Source organism: Ursus americanus, chromosome 1 (genome assembly GCF_024610735.1).
Source record: "Ursus americanus isolate L20-20 chromosome 1, mUrsAme1.1.p, whole genome shotgun sequence".
Lineage (NCBI taxonomy): Eukaryota > Metazoa > Chordata > Mammalia > Carnivora > Ursidae > Ursus > Ursus americanus.
The window spans coordinates 36,341,461-36,366,112 of NC_142127.1; the positions used below are offsets into that span (position 1 = coordinate 36,341,461).

General features: G+C 39.6%; 2 non-coding genes across 2 annotated transcripts; one reads left to right on the forward strand and one right to left on the reverse strand.

Moving 5' to 3' along the window:
• The first annotated feature begins 17,410 nt into the window (after positions 1 to 17,410).
• TRNAA-CGC (transfer RNA alanine (anticodon CGC)) lies at positions 17,411 to 17,482 on the forward strand. Its single transcript has one exon. It is a non-coding gene; the product is annotated as a tRNA-Ala (tRNA).
• A 275-nt stretch (positions 17,483 to 17,757) lies between these two features.
• On the reverse strand, positions 17,758 to 17,828 carry TRNAG-GCC (transfer RNA glycine (anticodon GCC)). Its single transcript has one exon. It is a non-coding gene; the product is annotated as a tRNA-Gly (tRNA).
• Between the last annotated feature and the right edge of the window lie 6,824 nt (positions 17,829 to 24,652).

The following is a 24,652-nucleotide window of genomic DNA, read 5'->3' on the forward strand; positions in this document are numbered from 1 at the left end:
CTCAGCCTGCCTCACCCCTCTCCCCCAGCTCGTGCTCTTTCTCTCTCTCAAATAAATAAATAACATCTTTAAAAATAGGTAAATAAAAATGACCACAAACTCAGCTACCACGGATTAAACCAACAGTGGTTTATCTCATAATTCTGTAGTTCAGAAGCCCAAAATGGGTCTCACTGGGCTAAAATCAAGGTGTGAGCAGGTCTGGGTTTCCTTCCAGATGATCTATAGGAGAATCAGTTCTCCTGCCTTTTCTCCTTTTTAGCAGCTGACCGTATTCCTTTGCTCATGGACTTCTTCCATTTTCAAAACCGGCAGGGGCTGGTCCAGTCTTTCTTAAATCTCATCACTCTGACTCTGACTACTGCCTCTCCCACATTTGAAACACCTTATGGTGACTACTTGGGGCCACTCAGATAATCTAGGAGAATCTTCTTATGTTAAGGTCAACTGATTGGTAACCTTATTCCATCTGCAGCCTTAATTCCCCCAGGCATGTTTGTATTCACGTGTTTGGGGGATTAGGACATGGACATCTTCAGGAGGTCACTATTCTGCCTACCACACATTGCAGTTTCCTGTTCGATGATCTCTTCTGGGAGCAGAGCAAGGAACAGGGCTGAGATGTTTTGGTATTTTATAGCAACTTCACACATTCTCCCTGTTTTCTGCCAGGGCTCCCTTCCCTTTCTCGGATGTACATTGTTTCCTGGTGTGTGGGTTCTCTAAGATTTAATTAATCTGGAAAATGAATCTCTGACTCTTGCCAAAGATAGAAATCCACCCAGAAGTATGAAACCTGCCTGGGAGGGTGATAGTTCCCTAGATGGGAGGAGTGGTGGTGGTAGTGCTGTGTGGGCGGCTGAGTGGCTTTGTACTACAGGATAAGGGGATGTGGGACCCTAACAGCTGGGGTTTGGGGTGTTTTTTGTTTTTTGGTTTTTTTTTTTCATTCCCTCAGGCTTTCAGATAATCTTTCCATTTTTCAATTCTAGCCACCACTCCCACCTTTTTAGGTACCTAGTATATCCCCAAGCCTTCTTAGGATTCATCTATCTGCTTTCCTTCTTCCAAATTTACTGACCTCTCTTCAATAATTTCTTCTCACATTATTTTTCCTCCTGGGCTTAGATCTTATTTCATTCCTTTATTTTTATTTTAGTGGGATTTTTGGACGGAGCAGAGATGAACAAATGGAATCATACTGAGAGGTTGTTTATCATTTTTAAACAAGTGATAAAACTAGAGAACAACAGATATTATTTAAGTTGTCACTAAACATGGAGAGAGGTTCTGTATAAATTGAGAGGTACATATTTGCACATAAACATTTGTATTTGGCTAATTGGAAAAGAGAAGTAAAAACGAGAAAACAGGAAAGAACAGAATAGGGAAACATTGCAGATTGGGATTATTCCAAAACTGCAGAATTAATCTGATATCACATTTTCAACTGGATTAATGAGTCCAGACCATGTAAGAAAAAATGTGCAATTTCTTTCATATCACTACTTCTGCATTTTTGAAATCTTAATTCTGAATCATCTCTGAGTTCTTGAGATTATAACTCCAGGGCATGATATTTTCTGAGATGAGGCATATCCAAGAATCCCTTTCTTTGCCCTCATGCCTAAAAGACACCTTATGCACATATAAAAATTTTTAGTTACTTTTTTCTTTAAATCTCTTTAGATGTTTCCACCTTGTGTGGGGAAAGTGGTGTTATGCAGGCATTTCATGAAGCTGACCTTTTGTTCCTTTCTATAGAGCCTGCCTATGTGCTTCTGAGACTTTTTTATCTTGAAATCATAAATGTAAATAAATTTGGGTCATACGCTATTAATAGTCTAAAAATAATAAACAGTGAAAGTTACTTTAACATACATATTGACACAGTTCTGAGATTAGACTAAAATATGGAACAATGTTATAATCAAGGGTTCTTTGTATAAATACAAATTGTCCTGCTTAATGATCTGTCCTAATTAAAAGCTGTCTTAATTTTTAAATGAGATCCTCTATGGATTCACAAGTGGGATTATAAATTAAAGGCTGGTTAAAAGCTGAATCACTTAATTATCTGGAAATTTCTTACTTCAAAATTGTTTAAGTCTATGTAACTGATTTACCCTCCTTATTTCAGAATGTCAAAGCTGTAAAGGCTAGTGTTTACCCTTTTTGTAGGAGCTGACATATGTGTGGAGCTTTAGATTTTATTACAGAGAGTGGACGTTGTTAAAATCCTACTTGGCCATTTTATAGACAAAAAAAAACTATTTCATCTGATGTAATTATCTTTTCCACTTTTCACCTTCTTTTCACTTTGGAGAAGTTCTCTATTCAAATCACAAGTTCTATTTTGTTTCTTCCTAGTGCTGTTGTTTCGGGTGTTATTTTTATGAGCTAAACAGTCCTTAAAGGCAGGACCAGATGTCATTCATTTTTATATTCGTGGAGCCAAGCCCCAAAGTTAGCTTGAAAGACGGAGTGTGGATGATCTGTGGGTTGTGTGTGTTGATAGCAGAGCATACATTTAAGCTAGGAGTCACAGTGGCCTTCCTCCTACCACTGCATATTCCTCTGGTCTCCCAGAGCAGACTGTCTGACCTCTGGCCTTAGTTGGGAACTTCTTATCTAGAGGCGTGGATTGTAATCGAGCGTATGCAGAATATTTGCCTTTGGGAGGCCCATTGCCGATGTCTCCATGGTACTGCCAATAGCGTATTTGACAACGTCTTGAGAGTTTGAGGTCAGGGCTAGGATGCCTGTTGTGAAGCTGTAGTACAGTTGAATCACAGTTCAATATAATGCAAGTGCTGAAACCTGCTCAGGAAGGTGGGATTTACCTGGATAGCAGGACTGGAGAATAACATCAGACAGCAAATGAATTGCTAAATTCTCTGCACAGAACATGACAGATTTGGATTCATGTACCCTAAGAGAGTCTTCATCATTATTGAGGCACTGAAGTTTTAGGGGCGTCACTATTCTCTTTATATTCTCAGGGTGTGTGTATATGTGTGGTCCCTGGAAAGACTGACTGGGAAAATTGAGTGTTAAGTTTGTGACGTGGTTGATGGCAACCAAAACTTGTCAAGTGCATGATGACAAAGTATTTCCTGGAACTAATATATATATATATATATATATATATATATATATATATATATATATATATATATACACACACACACATATATTATATATACACACACACACACATATACACACACATATATATTATATATACACACACACATATACATATACACACATATATTATATATACACACACACATATACACACACATATATATTATATATACACATATACATACACACACACACATATATATTAAATATATATTATACATATATATATATTTAATATATATATATTAAATTGCCCTGTATGTTATCCCTACTGAAGATTTTAATCTGCTTGACCTCCATTCTCCAATGGAGAATTTTTTGATCATGGTCTCTGACAGTTCCTTTAATGAACAAGTGAAGTCCTGTAAGTAGCTTGAGTATTTCAATAACCATCAACTAAACTTGTAAGTAGAAACATCTATGTAATGCCTGGGTCATTGACTTTACCTAACCAAAACAAAGTAAATAAAGAATCAATCATCCTGAATTACACTCTAAATATTTGTTTCAGCTTCTGGCCTTGCCCCAAGCCTGCGAGAGATCTGGTTGGTGTTTATGAACCGCCTTCCTGATGGGTGGGAGCAAGCAACCCTCCTGCCCTCTCCCAAATTGCTCCTCAGCAGACTTCTCTGGTCTTTTCTGTACCTTTCTCATGGAAGAATTCCAGGAGTGTGATGGCTCAGATTAATCTAAATCATTTGGAAAAGTTTTCATTCAAATCCTAACCTCATGATGAAATGTATATCAAAACTGAATTTAATCACAAATAACAGCCACAGAAGAATCTTTAAATACCTCCTACTACAGGATTATTATTTTATGATGCAAGTTGAAATTAAAGGCATATATAAAATTATTCAAGGCAATAAGAAATAGAGCAATCAAATAGGGGCACCTGGGTGACTCAGTTGGTTAAGTGTCTGACTTCCCCTAGGTCATGATCCCAGGGTCCTGTGATCGAGTTCCGCTTCAGGCTCCCTGCTCAGTGGGGAATCTGCTTCTCCCTCTGCATCTGCCACTCCCCCTGCTTGTGCTCTCTCTCTCTCTCTCAAATAAATAAAATCTTTAAAAAAACCACACACACAAAAAAAGTAAAAATTCAAAATAGTAAGTAAAAAATAAGGAATCTCTCTCAAATTTCTCCCAGAATTATCCTATTTCTGTATGCTGTGGATCTCATGTGCATAGCCTCCAAAATCTATGGCATCTATATTCCTGGTAACTGATCTATAAATTTTATTCAATCAAATGAATTTATATATATATATGTGTATATATATATATATATATATATACATATATATATATATGGCTAACATATATTACTTCTATGTGACAGGCATAGTTCTAAGTGCTTTGCATATATTTACTATTCAATCTCCATTTAGCCTTTATCATTACTATTTAACTGAGGGCTTCAGGGGGGAGGGGGGTGGGGGAATGGGATAGGCTGGTGATGGGTATTAAGGAGGGCACGTATTGCATGGTGCACTGGGTGTTATACGCAAGTAATGAATCATGGAACTTTACATCAAAAACTAGGGATGTACTGTATGGTGACTAACATAATATCATAAAAAAAATATTATTAAAAACAATTAAGGTGCAGGGGCGCCTGGGTGGCGGTCCTGGGATCGAGCCTGGCATTGGGCTCCCTGCTCAGCCAGGAGTCTCTTTTCCCTCTCCCTCTGCTGCTTCCCCTGCTTGTGCGTGCTCTCTCTCTCTCAAATAAATAAATAAATAAAATCTTTAAAAAAAATTAAGGTGCAGAAAGAATAGTAACTTTCTCAAGGTTGTACAGGTAGGATGTAGAACTAAGATCCAGTCCCAGGCAATCTGATTCCAGCATCAAAGTGCTTAATTACACACAATTATACTTCTCTAAAATTCTTAATTTGATATACATATTTATCCAATCCTATAATTTTAAATAGAGTTTCCTGAGTGGAAGGTGAAAGCAAAGGAGAGCTGTTCAAAAATGTTAGGATCAAATGTTATACTGCTTTGTTCATCAAAAAAAAAAAAAATCTTTCACTTCCCTCACAGGTATAAAGAAATGTATCCTCATCCAGATACATTAAATTGGGTGTTCCAGAAATGGGTTTGAACTCAGAATCTTTGATGATCACAGATAAAGTGACTTGGGAGAACCTAATCTAAACAAATTGATCTGAGCTAAACACAAAGCTGAAATGAATGGTACAACCTAGAAATGCTCTCTGAAAGGCTAAATCTTCGGATTTTTATGCTATGTGGAAGAGGAGTGGGTTCTGTTCATAGGACAGACTTCGTGCAACATATGTTAAGAAAAAATTTGGAAGCACTTAAAAAAACACAAGTTGGAAGCTCAATCTTGCAAAAAAAGGAAAAAAAAAAAACCTTAAAATATTTTGGAGCTTTTAGGAGAAAGTCAATATTAAAATTAGTACGAACATGAGAAAGGGCTTTATGAGTCGAGTGACTGTTGTTTTTCTAAATGTCAGCATGGAAACCCAAACAGAGAGGTGAGTTGGGTCCCTGGAAAGACTGACTGGGAAAACTGAGTGTTAAGTTTGTGACGTGGTTGATGGCAACCAAAAATTGTCAACTGCATGATGACAGAGTATTTCCTGGAACTAGGGGCAGCTTCCAGACTTATAAACAAGGATGATATTGGGGGGGCCTATGCTTTAAACCTGGATGGGATCTATATGTGGCAATATTACCAGCGGTTTGAAAAATGTTCCCAGACAGAGGTCTCTGGCATTTGGAAACCATTCGTCGATGGTTTGAGCTGAGCTTTCTACTGAATTGACAATCTTTGTGTACAGCACAGCGAAACAACCAGCTTTAAAGCGTGACTTGCTCTCTGGTTTTGTCTTGACATCATGGAAAATAACCAAGTTTAAAACATAATTTGTACCCTGCTTTCATTTTAAGGTCGTGATCTTGAAAATATAATACTCAACTATTAACAGAGACTAGGACTTACTTCGTTACAGCTTTTAGGGTTTCACCCTGAAAATTATATTTAATTGAGTTCTTACCTTTAATTCAAGATTATGTGCTCTAAAGGTGTGACCACCTACTTTAAGGAAAGCAGAGAAGTGTGTTCTAATTCAAAGTTACAAACCTCTCTGAACCTTAGTTTCTCATCTATAAAAAGGAACTCTTGGTCTAAGCCCTCTGGAAGAATTTATGGGTTTTTTGTTGTTGTTTTTGTCCTCATGATCAAACTCAGTTGTTGTTGATATGACCTCCTTCGAGTGACTATTAGTTCCGTTAGAAGGGAAGAGAGTATATAATGTGTATAATAATATATGATATATATTATAAATAAAATATTACATAATAGATAAAATAAATAATATATATATAATTCTCTTAAGTGAATATGATGCTTAAGAAATTTACCACACTGTACACTAAATGAGAAACCCTGTCTGTGAAAACTAGAAAAGCAGCTTACCTAGCTTCTCCAATATGCTTCTCCAAAACATTTTATTCCCCACAGAATAAGGAAAGCACTTTGCAAAATATCTAAAACACCAGCCTGAATAGTGTTGTGACTCCTTCTAAAGCCTTGGGTGTTTCTGGCTCATACCTTACCATTTATGTTACCGTTTACAGAAACAATGAAGTGTTTTTGTTTAAAAGTCTTTCCCCTCTAATTAAACAGAGATGGAACTGAGTCAACAATGGAGTTCTGGAAACTGACAAACTGAAAATGTCAATAAGCTTTTAGAGACATGCTCTGTCTAAAGATATTAGGAAGTTGCATTGATCCTGAATTCTTAAGAAGAGAAAGAGATCTATAGATCAGAAAGTAGGCCTTAAGAGGAGCTGGGGAACCTTAGCCTGATCATGATTCTTTCCCCTTACAAAGGCTGGAAAGAGAAGGCCAGGGCTTGCCAGATTTTCAGGGAAGAGGAAAATTCCACACTCCTTTAGTTATGCACCATTTGCATTTTCTCTATAGTATCCCCTAACCCTTTTGTAAAATAGAAGAAATATGTTTAGCAGAAATCCCTCAGCTCTCAGAAAGCAGAGCAGTTTGGTACAGTGCAATGATTTTGTCTTTTATCTATTTTTATACTTGGGTTTGGGGAGGGATTCTTTATACATTAACCACAGAGCAGTCTCCACGTCCATAAAACTTTTACCTAACCCAACAGATCTCATATTTTATGGTGATGGTTGCACAACTTTGCAAATATACAAAACCCAATGAGTTGTGGCCTTTAAGTGGGTGAATTATATGATATGGGAATTATATCTCAACAAAGTGGTTATAAAAAATGTTAGTGTGTGTAGCTTCGGCTGGGCTCTGGGTACTTGAGTCTCAGCCCAAAGGGCAGAATCTTTAGATGCTAAGTCCAGGCAACTGTTGCTTAAACAAACATATCAGGTGACTCCAGTGAGATGACCCAAAGTCCACATTTTTTTAAGGAAAACTAAGAGATGATGTGTTTTGGTGCTTACCCTAACCAAGAAAAGAAATCCCACCAAAGTTCAGAATAACCAATAATCAATAAACAAGTAGCCTTCCTTCAGAAATCATAAATTTGACCCAAATCTTAATTCCCCCCTTTTAATGCAAATATTATTAGTATTGTTGGAACCAGGATAAATTTTTACTGGAGTTAGGTGACGTGTCCCCTCAGATAACTTACATGAGCATTTAACAGGCCACAAAGGAATTTCCTATATGCTTTCTTGCTTAATCCCCAATTCTCTGTCAGTTTTGTCTAAAAATTGGATTAATGTGTATCAGCAGGGAGGAGCATATGTGAGAGTGTGTGTCTGTGTGTGTGGAGAGAGAGAGAGAGAGAGAGAGAAAGGAGACATATATTGTGTCTCCATGTGTTTGTGGAGAAAAGGATGGAACATTATTTTAATGTGAAAGTACAAAATAGGATCATTTATTAATTTGTATGTGAACTGTTAAAAGAAACTAACATGTATTGGATAATTACTATGCTATAAATCTACTTCCCTCCTGTCACTAACCCACCCACCCCCTCATTCCTTAAAGACATGCTTCTGGCTCACTGCCTGCTTCACCCAGACCCCACTATTTTCCTGAGGTGAATTAATGTCCCTGTGAATATCTAAAGCCTCTCAATTCCTTGATCATAGCTGTATTAACCTTCATCTCCACTCCATCTTACATATCCACTCCCAGGGCAATGTCATCACCCTGACTTTGAAATATTTGAAATATTAATTCACAGATCCCACTGACCACAGCTCTCTCAATTTGACATCAAGGAATTCTGCAAGCATCTGGTCGACCCATTCTTCTCTTCACTTCCTTTCAGGAAAACTCTGAGATTTTATGTTTATTTCTTCAGTTCCTACCCTTATGGATTTCCGAACTTCCTGGCCCCATTGTCCTTTTGTTGAAGGCACCTTATGGAATCTCTCCTCAGGCAATCTGGCATTCCCCTTTCTCTGTGCCTACTGTGGGCCAGCAGCTCTCTGCAGTCCTCTCTCCGACCTCATCTTGGTCTTAATGCTGCCTGGAATCCTTCCATCTCCTTTAGAATTTTCCCATTTTCATCAAAACTTTAAAGTCAGTATCTTGGCCCTGAGACCAAGTAGATGAACTTTCTTCTTCACAGTGAAAATTGAAGCATTTTTCATGGAAATGTCTTCAATTTACTATCTCCAAATCTATGAAATTAACCATATCCCAGAACCCATCCTTCCCTGCTTTTCTTTTGCTACCATACGATAGGTATGTCTCTCTTTTACTTAAGGGTGACACTTCAAGTACTTTTCACAAATCTTTGTTGTTTTCTTCTCTTCCTTCATATTTTCAATAAAACATACTGAATCTTCTTCTATCTTAAAATAAAAACAAAGCGAAAAGGGCTTTCATATCCCTAGGCGCTCTTCAGTGTACCATTCTTTCATTGAGTTGTTCAAATTAGAAGCTTTGGAATCATCATTTATTCCTTCCTTTTCCTTCTCTTCTATATCCAACTGATATGCAAGTCCTGCCTCAATAGCTCTTTGTTTATTCAATTTTAGCCATTCCCAATACAAAGGCTCTAATTCAGTTTTGTCCAATAGAAATGTGATGTGAGTCCAGTGTGTAAAATTTTCAATTTTCTAGTACCCACAAAAGTAAAAAGAAACAATGAAATTAATTTTAATAATATATTTTATTTAATCCAAGATATTAAAAATTGTTATCATTTCAACACGTAGTCATGATAAAAGATTATTACTGAGATAGTTTGCACTCTCACTTTAGATTAGCCACATTTCAATAGACATATGTTGCGGATGGCTACCATATTGGACAGTGAAGCTTTAGATCCTTATCTCTTGCCTAAGTCCACCATTTCTTTTCTGATGCCAGGAGGAAGCTTCCAGTGGTTTTCTTGCTTCTTATTGCGGCCCTTCCCATATGTTCTATATACTACAGCCAGAATAATTCTTCTAAAATTATGTGTAGAACTCTGCATGGTTTCTCACAGAGCTCTGAGCATTTCTGGTATTTACAAGGCCCTTGCCTACTTTCCATCTTCAGCTCTTCCTTTTCATGCTCCACAGTACAGCATACACCCTCCCCACTAAATTTAGTTTTGTTCCTTCAAGCCATTATGATCTTCTCGACTTCTAGGCTGTTGCATATTCTGTTTCTTCTGATTAGAATGCTCTTCATCCCTCTATCCCTACTCATCCCCGATAGGCTAACTGCTGCTCGAACTTCAGGCCTCCCCAGAAACCTTCTTTCATCTCCTAGAACTGGGTGAAGGGTTCCTTCTGTGTATTCATATGGAACTCTTAGTTTCTTCCACCATATCCTTCATTACACTATTGATACTTTCTTTATATTTGGTGGCCTCCCCGCTGGACCCGAAGTACAGTCAGAACAGGGGCAGCACGAACTTTGTCACTTTTTTATCCTTAACTCTGAACATAGTGCATATTATATGGTAGGTGATCAGTATATGTGCATTGAATAAATGAATGAGTAAACGAATAGATGTAATGTTTTTTAGTACCAGAAAAGAAAAAAGAGAATCTTTCTTATTTGTAAATTCTCCTGTGATTTTAAAGGATTTGTGTCTCCTGTCCTTTTTTGATTCTTTGGACCTCATTAGTTTCCAGATGAATTTGGTTCAGAAAAAATAGTTTATTTAAGGTCGGTATTAAAAGGTAAAGAGCATGAAACAGCTCTTTTGCTAGAAGAAAGACAGGAAAACTTTCCACAGAGAGTAACTGAATTGCATAGCATATATTAAAAGAATTAACATTCAATTTTGTAGTGAAATAACTGTTATTAATGTCAACCAATGACTTCCATGTCACTAAATCTAATGGACATTTTTTAAAAAAAGATTTTATTGATTTATTTGTCAGAGAGAGAGAGAGAGAGCACAAGCAAGCAGAGTGGTAAGCAGAGGGAGAAGCAGGCTCCCTGCAGAGCAAGGAGCCCAATGCAGGACTCAATCCCAGGACCCTAGGATCATGATCTGCACTGAAGGCAGATGCCTAACTGACTGAGCCACCCAGGCATCCCTCTTAATGGACATTTTAAATCTTGGATGGCATACCTGATTTCACAGGTGACAGTATTTTAAATATTTAAGTATTTGAAACTCCCTTCCAATACATTGTTTTCCCACTGGGATCCTTGACACCTTATTCCTGTGCTTTTCCTCCCGTCTCCCTGGCTATTCCTTTTCATTCTCCTTTCTCAGTCTTTACATATTAGAGTTCCTGAAAGTAGATCTTCAGTCCCCTTTGTCTCATTCTCTGCTCTCTCCCTAATTAGTCCCATCCAGTCCCTGACTTTACAGTCTCTATACCGATGTTTCTCAAGTATGTATTTCAATGCCAGACCTGTCATCTCCAAATCCAGTGTCTAAATATCTACTCAAGATCTCCCTTTGGAGAGATGACTGTACCTCAAATTGAACAACAACAACAACAACAACAAAAATAGAATTAATGACCCCCTATAAAGTTTACTGTCCCTCCAATGTATTCTCTTTTATTGAATGACACTATCATGCATATAATTGTTTAAACCAGAGCACTGGGAGTCTTTGACACCTCCTTCTCTCATAATCCTTATTTCCAATATCTCCCTAAGTCAGTCAACACTTAGTGAGTTAACATCAGAAATATTTTACCTTTATAAACACATACAGAATTCTTAAAGTATATATGTATTATATATTACATATTATCATTATATATACACAAATATATATACATATAAGTATATATGTAATTTTTCTTGAAGAGCTATGTAGTTTTTCCTGGCAGTCCACACATTTATCTAAATGTTGTTAAGGGTAGAGGCATTCTTATTATCCTTTCTGCCTTTTTGTACATCGGGGGAGAACTTTTAGTTTCCCAAGTGAGGTTAAGGGCAATGTCATAGTTGGCATCTGCTTTGTTAGTCAAGAGAGACAAGAAATATGAGCATTTTGGATACCAGTTAACATTTACATCCTGTTCCTCCCTTCTTAAGGAGTTGGTAACATAATAACAAAAGTTTGGAATTGGAGGGGAGCAGCATGAAGTACAATCTTTGGGACCTGAATGTCTGAATCCAGGGGGAAAGCTATGGCTTCTCCAATCCTTTAAGGATAGTTAAAATACAGAGGACCTACTGAGAAAGAGTATCTCATTTGGTGTTGTTGCTTTTATCTCCCTTTCCCTTTTGGTAATAAATAAGCAGCAAAGTTCTATATCCTTTCTATACCTAGAATTAATGAAAAAGATAATTGCTGGCTGTCATTCTACTTGTCTAATCCTGACCTTATTGGCAAGGCCAAGAAAGCCCCAGCCTAGTGTTACAAGACTGACAATACTGCTTCTCATCAAAGACATATGGGCCACATAAGTCTATATCCTTAACCTATGTTCTAGAAAGAATCATTCTTTTCATTAATTGGAATTTAAGTTCTATGGTGAGAAAGAGAGGCTCCAAATAAAGTGGCTTAAGCATGAAGAAAGCTTCTTCCTCTCTTACAAAAGTCTAGATGCAGAGAGCACAGGGTGACTACACAGCTATTGGGATCCAAGCTGCTCCCGCCTACCCAAGTGTGGACATTAAGTTTTACCCTTTACTTTTCTCCAACCCCCACTTAGCCAGATTTAGGATTTAGTCATAAGAGTAAGTTCTACTAATAGGATTGGAGGGGAAATAATGTTTGTTTACAAACTCTGGGACATGTCCTAAAAGGAGGAAGATGTGCCTGTTCCCTCACGCTACTGCTCAGGAGGGTAGGAATGTCATTTTTTCTGGTGCTCATATATGTAGCTAAAAGTCAGAAGATTTATTATAGGAAGGAGAACAGCAGTCTGTGGCACATGCATAGAAAACATTTATTCAGCCTAGAGATACAGATTGAAGGGTGAGATACGCTTGGTTTGACTTCTGCTTTCAACATCTGTACCTATGTGAACGTAGACAAGTTTAAATGTTTTTGTTTGTTTCTTCCTTCAATACTCCATGCAAAACTCCGTTATAGAATTCATCAGGTTGTATCGCAATTTATATCTGTGTTCGCCTGTGCTTTGTTTAGCTCTCAGCACATAGCTTGTGCTCCATATTCTTGTAGTAGTTATTGGAGACTGTAGACGCCCTATGGATATGACAACTATTTAATACTTTCCTTCTATATTCATTGCTTTCATCCACCATTTTCCATCTCTTTTGGGTACCATCTTTTTTCTTTTCGGATTAGTTATGCAGTCTGCATGTGTAATATCCCTCTGGCACATCCCATTCCACCGTTAACATGTTCCATTCCCTTATGGACCTCCCCTTTTTAAAACTTTATTGAGGCATAATTTACATACCATAAAATTCACACATTTTAACTGTACAATTAAGTAATTTTTGGTAATTTTGCTGAGTTGTGTAAGCATCATAATAATCCAATTTTAGAATCTTTTAGAATATCTTCGCTACCCCAGTAGAATCCCTTACTCCCATTTACCCTTAAACACTTTTTATTTTTAGAAAAAAAAAAAAGCAGTTTCCCACTTGAAATTGTAAGTCAGCATGCATTATATGCCTGTTAAGAATTTAGTGACTGCTGGTGCTATGGACAATTCATATAGAATAATATACAATACCTAATCTCAAGAGGTGAGCTAGTTGGCAAAATAAGACCTCTGAGAACACCATAAGAAAATACGTATCCTATTTCCAGCTTTTGTGAATAGGCCAGTACTATAAGACTACAAAATCTATTATGAATAGATCATCTGAATTTGGAAAAATCTTTCAGACCCCATATAGATGTTTTTTTTTTCTCCTTCCTGTCTTAAAACACCCTTTCTTAAACTGACTGACCATTGATAGTTTCCAGAAGTATGGGCTTTTTCTAACATCTCTTCTTTAAATGTCATCTTAAATATGTACCTCCTTCTGTTTCCATCTATTTGTAACCAGAATCTAAATTATAGAATTTGCATCTTTCTAAGTAGGATCTAAGTTACTGTTCAATAAATACTTCTGATTCTAAATGCGAATCATGATCACTATAATTTTTCACTTTGGGATACTTATTGAAAAGAGTAATGTTTATTAACTTTCTCTGAATTAAATGTAACCAGTAGCTTTTTTGGCCCTCAGGTTGTTATTAATGATAATTAACTGTGGTGATGAAGAATTACTAATAGTTATGATCTTGAGGAATAACATAATATATATTTCAAAGCACTGTCTATTCCTTTAGGTGTTGAGTAAAGCAATCTAGTCTTATTTTCATCTAGGAAGACACAAGCAGTGGGCATTCCCAGGTGCCAAGTTCAGATTACTCTTCTCCCACCCCTTTCCTATTCCCCCTTGGGCTTTTCTAACGGCTAGCAAAGCAGCAGAGATGCCTCACCCATAGGAGACGGGATATATGAGGTTCAGAAATGCTTGTTTTTAGCGCTTGAACACCTGCCTTCACCAGTTTTATTTTAGATGAAGGAAAATAGGGAAGAGAAGTTGGAATGAGTCAGCTTCTTTTCATCCTCTAGCAACACCAATTCCCAAGTGTGGGGGGCTCTGGAGTCCTCTGCTTTCAGAGTTATGACAGGCTTGACTGCTCACACAGCAGGGTGGAGAACCTGAGAAAGGGTGAACTCTAATGCAGTGGTTCTCTGCTTTGGCTGCATATAGGGCCACCTGGGAAGCCTTGTAAAGATCTCATGCCAAGAATGGGTCGGAATGGTCAAATGAGTATATTTGAAAATGGGATTCAAGCATCAGAATTTTTTCCTAAAGCTTGCCAGATACTTCCAATATGCAGCCAAGGTCAAGAACCACTGGGCTAGTAATAGACCTCTCTTGTTTTTCTCCTTCAGTTTTATTGAGATATAATTACTATATAACATTGTATTCATTTAAGGTGTACGACATAATGATTTGGTACATGTATATACTGCAAAATGATTAAAAGAGTAGGTTTAATTAAATACCATCACTGGTCACCTCTTGTTGACATGCAAACAGCCCTCAAGCAGCAGTCCCCAGGCTTAGCTGCACATGGGAATCATCTGAAATTTAAAAAAGATACTGATGCCTGGGCCCATTCCTAGAGATTCTGATTTAATTGGTTTGGGGTTGGGCTCTAGCAAGCATTAGCATTTTTCAAAGGCTCTGCCAGTAATTCTAATGTGCAGTCAGGCGTAAGAACTGCTGCTTGACCTGGGAGTAAACACCTTAGCTCACAGTCAGCTCTGAGGGAAACGTGCTCTGTACCTGCTGGCCACAGTGCCAAGAGCTGACGCGAGAATGTGAAAGGGAAGGCGGAAGCACAGCCAGAGATACACGTCAACTGCTTCAAAGTGGGAGCCTGGGGTCAGTCCTTGTGAATGATGTGTGTGTGTGTGTGTGTGTGTGTGTGAGAGACAGAGAAGAGGAAGACTGAGAAGGGGAAATTTGTCCCCAACCAAGAGAAATGAGAAATGGAGGGTAGAAGATAGAACTGAGTTTTTTTATACTCTAATTTTGGACATTTGGCCAGCCTCTCTTCATCTGTGAACAAAGTTGGCGCAGTTTTATATGCATAAAGAATATGCGATCCAAGTTTTCCTGAAAAGACCCCCTAATCCAAAAGTGTGCCTCCTATTCACCTTTCCCATCAACCACAGTGGCTGAAAAAACCCAGTGAGTGAGAGCCTTTTTTTTTTTTTTTTTAAGATTTTATTTACTTATTCGACAGAGATAGAGACAGCCAGCGAGAGAGGGAACACAAGCAGGGGGAGTGGGAGAGGAAGAAGCAGGCTCATAGCGGAGGAGCCTGATGTGGGGCTCGATCCCATAATGCCGGGATCACGCCCTGAGCCGAAGGCAGATGCTTAACTGCTGTGCCACCCAGGCGCCCCAAGCCTTTTTTTTGGGTTAAACCAGGCCAGTAAATCAACTGGATACCCTCTGTTGGCTGTAGAGCTTCATTTTCTCTATCAAATGCACTTAGGCCTTGGAATGATGGAATAGGAGTGAGCATTTAAAAAGAGCCTTCTCTGGGCTTAGCTCTGAAATTTCAGAATTGCCTGAGAAAGAAGGGAATTGTCCCAGAAAGGGAGTTTCCTCAGGTGATGGAGAAATAAGCCCTAACTTGAGAGAGGGCTACTAAAGAGGACGGTAAGGGGAGGTCACTAGAGGCCAATGTACTTCCTTTACAATTAACTAAATGCTACAGTTGTAATTTGCCCTGGTGAAAAACTCAGGGGTGGAGAAATGGTTTTATCCCTGTTTCCCAATTCAGAGTCAACTGAACATATTCCTCTTCTAGTGCCTTAGGATGGAATCTAGGGGTTGGTTTGGAAATGTTCTGGCTTGGAGCAGAGCTCCTAATGGCTGTCTACTGACGTGGTTTGTTTTTTTGTTTTTTTTGTTTTTTTGGACATTCTGTATTATTGTATTAGATCAGCATGTGGCTTGTTCTAGTCAAAAACAAAATCTGATTATGAGCCATTATTTGTTTAAATTACTGTAAGCAAACACAGCAACTTATTTATTTTTAATCCAAGAGTTGATTATGAAGTTTGTGGGTTACTCACAATTATTTTGAAACTTCTACTCTGTTTTTTTTTGCGTGCTGACCATTTCATTTATGAGAGGTACTTTGCTGCAACTGAAGGGAGTAGAAATTCTAGGCCCTCACTGTGCTACCTGTTGGGGTCTGCAGTACAGGTCGGCTGGAAGTGACAGCGATCCAGCTCCCCAGACACCCAATCTCTCCCATCAGGGTGCCTGAGGCTTCTACCACCGAGGCTTCGCTTGTCTGGGGTGGTGTCAGTTTGAACTGCACCCGGAAGGGTCAAACACACATCATCCCACTAGAATGTAAGTTAGCTCATTGTATTATCTAGCACCCAAACAACTGGAGAGAAACAATTTCCAAGGCAACAGGACTCAGGATATATTTCTTCATTTGGGGCTGGGAGCGCGATTAGCGGTTAGGGAGCATTCAGAGGACATTAAAGGAGGTGCTCAGTGATTTACTTTACTAACTTAACATGTCCATCAGTCAGATGGATCCAAAGTGTACATATCAAACAGAAAAATTCGTCCAGAGCAGATTCCCTGCCCCAACTTTATCATCATTTATATATAATTAAGCTACAGAGAGGGTGGCGGTGTCATTTTTTTTTCCAGTTTGGTCCCTATGGAAAAGAAGAGCCCGTTGCAAAATCATTTACACCTGCAAGAGGTGGCTGTAGTAACTCCTGCATAACCCAGTTGATGGGGAGTTAGCGTGAACAGGTCGTTTACCTGGGATGTGGGTTTATTGCGGGGCGGGGGTTGGGGGGAACAGGTAAAGGACCTACAGGTCCCAGCACTCCACTTCAGGAGCAGGTCTCGGCGAGCACCAGGGCGACGCTCCCCGCGCGGAGCGGCGGGCGTGCTGGGCCCTGGGTTGCGACTGCGAGTCCGGGTGGAGCCGGCTGCCCCGCGGCTGCGCCCTCTCGGCCCCCGCGCCTGCGCGGTAAAGCCGCGGCGGCGCCCAGCCCTGGGGCGCTCAGCGCGCGAGCGTCCCGCCACCCCGGCGGGGCAGGGCGCCCCATGCCTCCCGCTGGGAGCTCGGGGCGCAGGCGGGAGTGCTCGGAAGCTCGTCTCGCCTGCGTCCCAGAAGCTAGCTGCGTCAGGTCTCCAAGCACCAAGGAAGCGGCTTCAGACGAGGGTGGGAAGGGTAGAAACGTGCTGCAGAGGCACTCACCAAAGTAAACTTCAGAAACCTTAGTAATTTGAGCAGCGCGAAAAGGACTGAATGAATGCCTTTAGCAGAAAAGGGTTTCTCGGCTGGGGGATGTAGCTCAGTGGTAGAGCGCGCGCTTCGCATGTGTGAGGTCCCGGGTTCAATCCCCGGCATCTCCAAACAGCCGACGTTGCTTTTCTTTTTTTATTCTAGAGCACTATACCTACCTTTTGCTTACATATCATAGGGTGCTCAATAACAGTTTAAAAGTGAGGCCAAAACAACAAAACTCAGAGAAACGGCCTTTCCAGTGGTTGTAAGTAAAAGTGAAACCGGAAATTACCCTCCGTACATCAGTCTTCATTTGCATAAAATCAACTTTTGGATATCGTTACTGAACTTGCTTTGGGAACTTAACCTACAGGGGTGAAAAATAAAGTAAAAAAAGCCTGATTGCATTGGCCGGGAATCGAACCCGGGCCTCCCGCGTGGCAGGCGAGAATTCTACCACTGAACCACCAATGCTCATGGGAGTGTAGTCCTTCTATATTTTAATAGAAGAGAGATCTCCATGTCTGTGCTAATTCTCTTTGTAATTACATGTTTCTGTATTCAATATTAAAGAAAGCAGTGATATTTGTAATCAAATAATTATAATAAAATATTGGGAAAACATTAACATTTACCAAAAATCCTATTACATTAACTTCTGTTGAACTTCATGAAGTGATTCTTCTGAAGCTGACCTTGGTGAGGCAGGCAAATGAAAATTTTGTTATGCATGTACAGAATTACACAATTACCTAGCTGTATCTTCAGACATTTAGAAACTTTACATCAGCCCCTCCCTAACTGTCTTTTAGCTATTTGGACAAGTACATGATGATATTTGTCAGGAATAGGGCGTAGGGATGAGGGAGCTGTAACAGAAACTGGGACCCTGATCCAAATTATAAGAGTAAATTAGAACTATGTGATCTGAACAAGGAAATTTGAAGCATTTGTGATTCTAGCCAAATAACCTAAATTCTCTGAACTGCCTCTTCCTTCATTGTGAATAACTTGATCATGGGACCTCTTTCAACTTAGAGTTGAATCAGTATGAATCTGAGCCTTTACCCTTAGTTTCCATAGAAAGTAAAATCGCAAACCATACAACCAAAATATATGAGAGAGAAACCAAAGTGAAGGAAATACATTTATGGAAATGAACGTAAATATAAGATAGAAGGCTCTGGATGTACACGTCATTGGCCCTTTATCTGTGAGGGGGAAATTTCCAAAAATTTGCAGGATCTTTGATGGCCAAGGAAGATTTGGGGGGGTGAGGGAGAGAGGGTCTGAGAAAATAACAGTAAACATGGTAGCAGTGACTATGTGCTGGGCTATGTAAGGACATTACACATGGATTCGAACCCAGTGAGGTAGGTATTATATACCTCCCCTTAACAGTTGAGGGAATTGAGGCTCTTAGAGGCAAGATTGGAACACAGGTAGTATCAAACAATCTCTGGTTGCTTAACCACAGCCCTGTCCTGCCTACAACAGAATAAATCACTGTGTATTGCACAGGAAATACTGCACGTAGCTCAGGACATTATATATGAAAAATAGTAGAGTGGAGTTAGAAAAAATCATAAAAGGGTAGAGAATGATGTAAGAACTTCTACATTAAAATTGATTTTTAAGGACTTTTTAGTGTGTGGATACAGAGCAAAATTTGAAGACAAATACTTTGTGAAGTTATTAAGGCATAAAAGATATGAAGAGATTAGGGAATCAGTAAATTGAAATTGCAATCTTAAGTAACCTGTGGAAGAACAAGGTCAAATCATTTTACCTCTCAGAACTTCAGTTCTTTAAAATGAGATATTGAAGAGAGATGTGGTTTTCAAATTACATTCGGAAGGGCTCTAACTTTCCAGAAGAGCCTCAGGGCCATTGGGTGGTGGGGCCCCAGCTTCTTTGCCCAAGCCCCTCACTTGCACCGGGCCATTTTTAAACTCTCCCATTTATTTGCATTTGGATCACAAGTCTGAAATAACAGCAACAACAAAAACCCAAAAACAAACGAACAAAAAACAAAAACAAAAAACTTTGAAAATCCCTGGACTAAATGACCTAAGTTCCTTCAAACTCCAAAATATTATGATTCAAAATTAAAACAGTTTAAAAATCCCTCAGCACAAGAAACACTACCAAAAGTTTAGACAGATAGAAGGGATCAAATAAGAAGTAGGGCCTAATGGCAGACGATTTTAGTAGGCTATCAAAGGCCATTTTACATTTTTTCTTACTGAAAGTCCACATGTGTCTACCTAGTCCCAGGACCAGATGTGGTGCACTAAACCAGTTATCCCATTGTCCTTTCCAAAGATTGGTCTAGGATGGGTTTGTGACACTTCCTGCCAAAGAGAGGGAAGTAGAAGCTAGGGGCTTCTGGGAAAGATGGTATGGAAGATTTCTTTTGTCTTTTCTTTCCTGCTCATAACATTCCCATATGCGATATAATGCTTGGAGCTGCCCCAGCCATTCTGTGACTGGAAGAGAGACTGAGAATAATCTGACATTGCACTGTACTAGGATTTTCTCCATCCAGACTTCTGGTTAGGTCAGATAATTAAAGATCTTTATTGTTTAAGCCCCTTTGAGTTGGACATTTTGTTACACACAGCCAAAAGCATTCCAGATGTGTGTGTGTCTTTTTAGCAGTTCACTTATTTCTGGTAGAAGTCTGGTACAAGTCTGTTTTGTAGAGAATTGATACTTTGGGATTTGGGTGAGGTTAACTTTCTCCTTCATATCTGTTTCTCTGTCACAGTGATAGGTATGTGAAACAGATCCAGCCAAATATTTTCCCTTGTCACTGTGTTTAATTTGGAGATAGACATGTGGCCATAAGGGGGACAACTTTTCAGAACTTACCAGAACTTTCTTTCCAGGGCTACAAAGACTACCTCTCTGCTCAGGTGAGCAAATGGGTGGAATGTATAGCTCGGTTTGCTGCTATCTTGCTTGTCCAAGAAAGAAAGAGAGAAATACACATCCCCAATATGACACTGAGCCCCTAGAAGCAACCATGCCTAACTAGAACAAATTCTGGACTTCGTGTTTATGTGAGTCGGTAAGTTGTCCTTAGAAAATAAGTTGTCTTTTTCTAAGTAGTTAATTATTTATATTTCTCGCATCTAAACAACAAAAAATAAGAAACAATTTTACCCAAAACAGTAAATTTAGAGAACTCATTATGCCTGAATGTGACATAGCCTGAAAATATGGAAGTTTAAGAAAATTTAAAGAAATGCATCTGTGGTAGAATTACAAGAAGACAATAAAAACCATGAAAAAGTTAGTAGGGCGTATCCCTAGCTTGTTAGAAAAAGGATACTTTTGCAGCAAGGAAAACCACTGAACATTTTTTGAGCAGCGTAACGATCAGAGTATTTGACAGGTTCATCTGGCAACAGTGTGCCAGAGAAGTAGGAGTAAGAGAAACTAAAAGTCAGGAAGTTCACTCAGGAGGTGCTTACACATGGGAGTGGAGAGCCAAGGACGTCCTGAACCAGGAGGAAGGCTCTAGCATGAAGTTCATGGTAAGGCAGAAGGAAGGGAAAAAGGCATCTAGCTTAAGTGACTAGGAGAATAATGGTATCGTGTAGGAAAGTCAGGAAGAAAAATGACTGGAAGGAAAAGGGTGGGGCAAAGTGTTCACTTTGGGCAGCATAGACTTTGAGGTAAATAGAGGGAGATGACATCTAGATCTAGAGAAAGCAAGGCTCCCGAAGTGGAGTGGGGACCTATGGCACAGAAATGAAAGAAAAGTATTTAGAAGTGGAGGAAATCACAGACAGAGGAGAGCTGAGGGCAGAGCCTTGAGAAGGTCTGTTTTTAGGGAGTGGTAGGAGTTGGGGAGCCAAAGGTAGAGAAGCAGGGGAGTGGGTTGTCATGGAGTCTGTGGAATCTGCGGAAATCTTCTTCAGGCAGGCAGAACTTCCTCTTGCTAAGCCTGAGTAACACATCATGACAAACACACCCATTGTTGAGTTTCAGAGCTGTGCTGTGTACTCATCTCGTTTCACATCAGAGGTGCTGTGGGGGCAGTGATTTCATTACGGCCAAGTGTGGAAGGATCTCAAGATGGCCAGCAGTGTCTTCTGGGTGGCATACGCTAGCACTTTCCCTAGAGCGCTGAGCAACCTTGCTCTGATGAGGGGCCCCTCCCGAGGCTGGCAGAGAGGAGAACACAGGGAGTGCCCTGGAATGTTACACAATCACTTCTCTTAGGAAACCTCTCATTGTGACAGCCCAGTGGGGCAGGCCGGGACTTGTAATTTGCATCATAGCACCTTGGAACGCTTGCTCAGGGCACCCTAGTCCCAGGTTGGTGTTGGCTCACCATGCAAATATGGCCAGGCTTCTATCATCTGAAGAAAACAAACCTGTAAGAAACGGAAATAGTTCATATAATACGTAGCCACCAAAGCAATGCTTTTTTTTTTTTCTTTTTTTCTTCTTCTTCTTCTTTTTTTTTTTTAACTTGTGAGTGATTGTATTGATTTAATACACACCGCTTATTTCTGTCCCAGGTTACAAACTAGCCCTGGGGAAATGGTGGAGCCAGTCATTTGGATTGCCCTTTACTGGCTGGGAATTAAATCATTACTTATTCCATTTTAGAATCACAAGTAGTACCCCAAGGCCTACTTTCCTAAGGATTAAAATCAAGGCATGGAAATGAAGAATCCAGGTGTAATTCTCAGATGCATGCAGATGTTGCGATGCAGCAATTTTTCCTGGAAAGCTGTCACTGCAAAATCATCCTGCTCATGATATGTTCATTCCTAGTCTTCCAGCCTGTCCAATTAGTCAACAAATCTGATTTGCCCCTTTTAAAACAGCATCAAATCTTGCTCTTCCTCCTTGGGCCCATCCCTTCTGCCTAGTGCAGATCCTTGCAGATCCTGACATATCAGCTCACTTCCTGGGTTACCTGGGAAACCTCTGCTCTCCTTTGCCATCCTTCCCGTTGCCGCTAGTTCAATGTCCCCCGTCCCTCTCCTACTCCTTCCCTTCCTCCCTTCCTTCTGTTTCTAATTTCCTTAATTTTTGAAAATTCAATCATTCCTTTATTGCCGGTTCAAAATTGAATTAGTTTCAAATTCATACAGCGTCTTCAGGGTAGAGGATGCGTGGGTGTGAATTCTTTATCCTTCTCTCGACGCTCATTTCCGGTGCAGCATTTATTCAAATACTCTTGAGCTGTGCCACTTGGCCACGTACCACCTAATGGCAGAAATGGCCTTCTCCTCCTTCCCTCTCTTCTTCCTCTCATGTCATTTGGTCTTTTAAAATACATTTTTTTTTTCCCACAAGGAGCCCATGCATATGGTACAAAATTCAAAAGGTATATGAGTATGGGTTAAAAAGCTTGTCTTCATCCCACCCTCCACCCCTTACCCTTATTTCCTGGGTCCATTTATTAGAGGAAGCTGCTGTCATCATTTTCTTGCCTTTCCATCCACAGATACCATATGTAGTTACAAACATTGCATGTAGATTTTATGCACAAATTTTCCACACCATACATACTGCTGTGCTCATTGTTTTTTTCTTTCTTTCTTTCTTTCTTTCTTTCTTTCTTTCTTTCTTTCTTTCTTTCTTTCTTTCTTTCTTTCTTTCCTTTCTTTCTTTCTTCTTTCTTTCTTTCTTTCCCTCTATTTTTTTTAAAAGATGAATATCAGAAACTGTTTCTTCTATACAAGTGGAGCTACCTCTTTCTTTTAATAGTTCTATGTTCATATCCAACTGCCCTTCACTGGCTAGGAATTAAAACATTATTTATTCCATCTCACAATCAAATTGTGCCCCAAGGCCAAGTTCCCTAAAGATGTAGAATCAAGGCAATGGGAATGAAGGATCCAGCTTGAAGGCTAAGATGTATGAAGATGGCAAAAATGTCCATTGCATGAAGGTAATGTCAATACCTTAACCAGTTCCTCAGCAGAGGACATTTAGTCTGCTTCTGATCTTTTGCTGGTAGAAACAACACTGCAGTGAAGATCTTTCAACAAATGACATTTTGTTCATTTATTGAATATCTACAGGATAAATTCCTAGAAGTGCAACTGCTAAGTCAAAGGGTGAGCGCATTTTAAATTTTGATACATATTGTGGCATTATTCCCAAGAAAGGTCTTATTTCTTTAGACATTGTTTTCATTTTATCACTCTTTTGCTCACAAACTTCAATGTATCCTAATTTCAACCACATCTTTTAAATGTTGCTAGATTCAGGGCGAGCTTCATTGGATGTGCACCTGTGCGTTCGTACAGAGTCTTGCACTTAGCTTTGTTACTCTGTTGTTAATTCTTAATTTTCGAACAAGGGGTCCTGCGTTTTCACCTGGCACTAAAAATTATGGAGCCAGTCCTAGCTAGATTCTCCAGACTCCCCACCTCTCAGGCCCGTTTTAACTACGGCTGCCCCCTGTTATGCACAGAACACAGCCTGCTCATGCCTCACAGTGGTGGCTTTGTTCAGGGGACTTTCTGCACTCTGGACATTTCCCTTACTCTCCCTGCGTCTTTCCGAGGGTAGTTTCAACTTGATCTCCATTCGGGAATCCTTACTCGATTATTCTAACCATCTTGTATTTTCCTTTCTCTCTCTGACTCCAAAGCTCTGCCTCTTTCACTCTGCACCTTGCTGCTTATCAATTCTGATTCTGTCCCTCAAATGCCTTTAACAGTAGGAGAGTCATTTATTTCATTTGGGCCTCAGTTTCCTTGGGTGTAAAATGAAGTCATTGTTCTAGGTCGCCAAGACTCTTCTCAGCATTAATAATCCGTGAACTTTTCGTATTGCTTTGAAAGATGCTGAGCTTGAGGTTTTAGACAAGTTATACAAGGTTGACTAGGTGAAAACACACAGTTGGATTCTAAGAGAGGTCATAGCAGAGTAAAAGGGCACTAGATTATAGAGTCATACGTTTGGATGGAGAAGGCATTTTCTAATTACATTTTTAAAAAAAAGTTAACGAAGACACTCAAGTTAAAAGAGATATCTGGGGTGCTTCGCTGGCTCAGTTGGTAGAGTATGTGACTCTTGATCTCAGGGTTGTAAGTTCAAGCCCCATGTGAGGTGTGGAGCCTATTTAAAAATAAATCAAATCAAATAAAAAATTAAAAAGGAGATATCCTTTTAGACCCACAAGACCAGACGATATTATAAAGCTGCACAATGCTGAATGTGGGCAAACACATGAAGACGTTTGACCCTGTGCACCACTGGTGGGCATATGGGTGGGGACAGCCATTTCAGAGAGCAGCTGGTACCATTTGGGCACATTA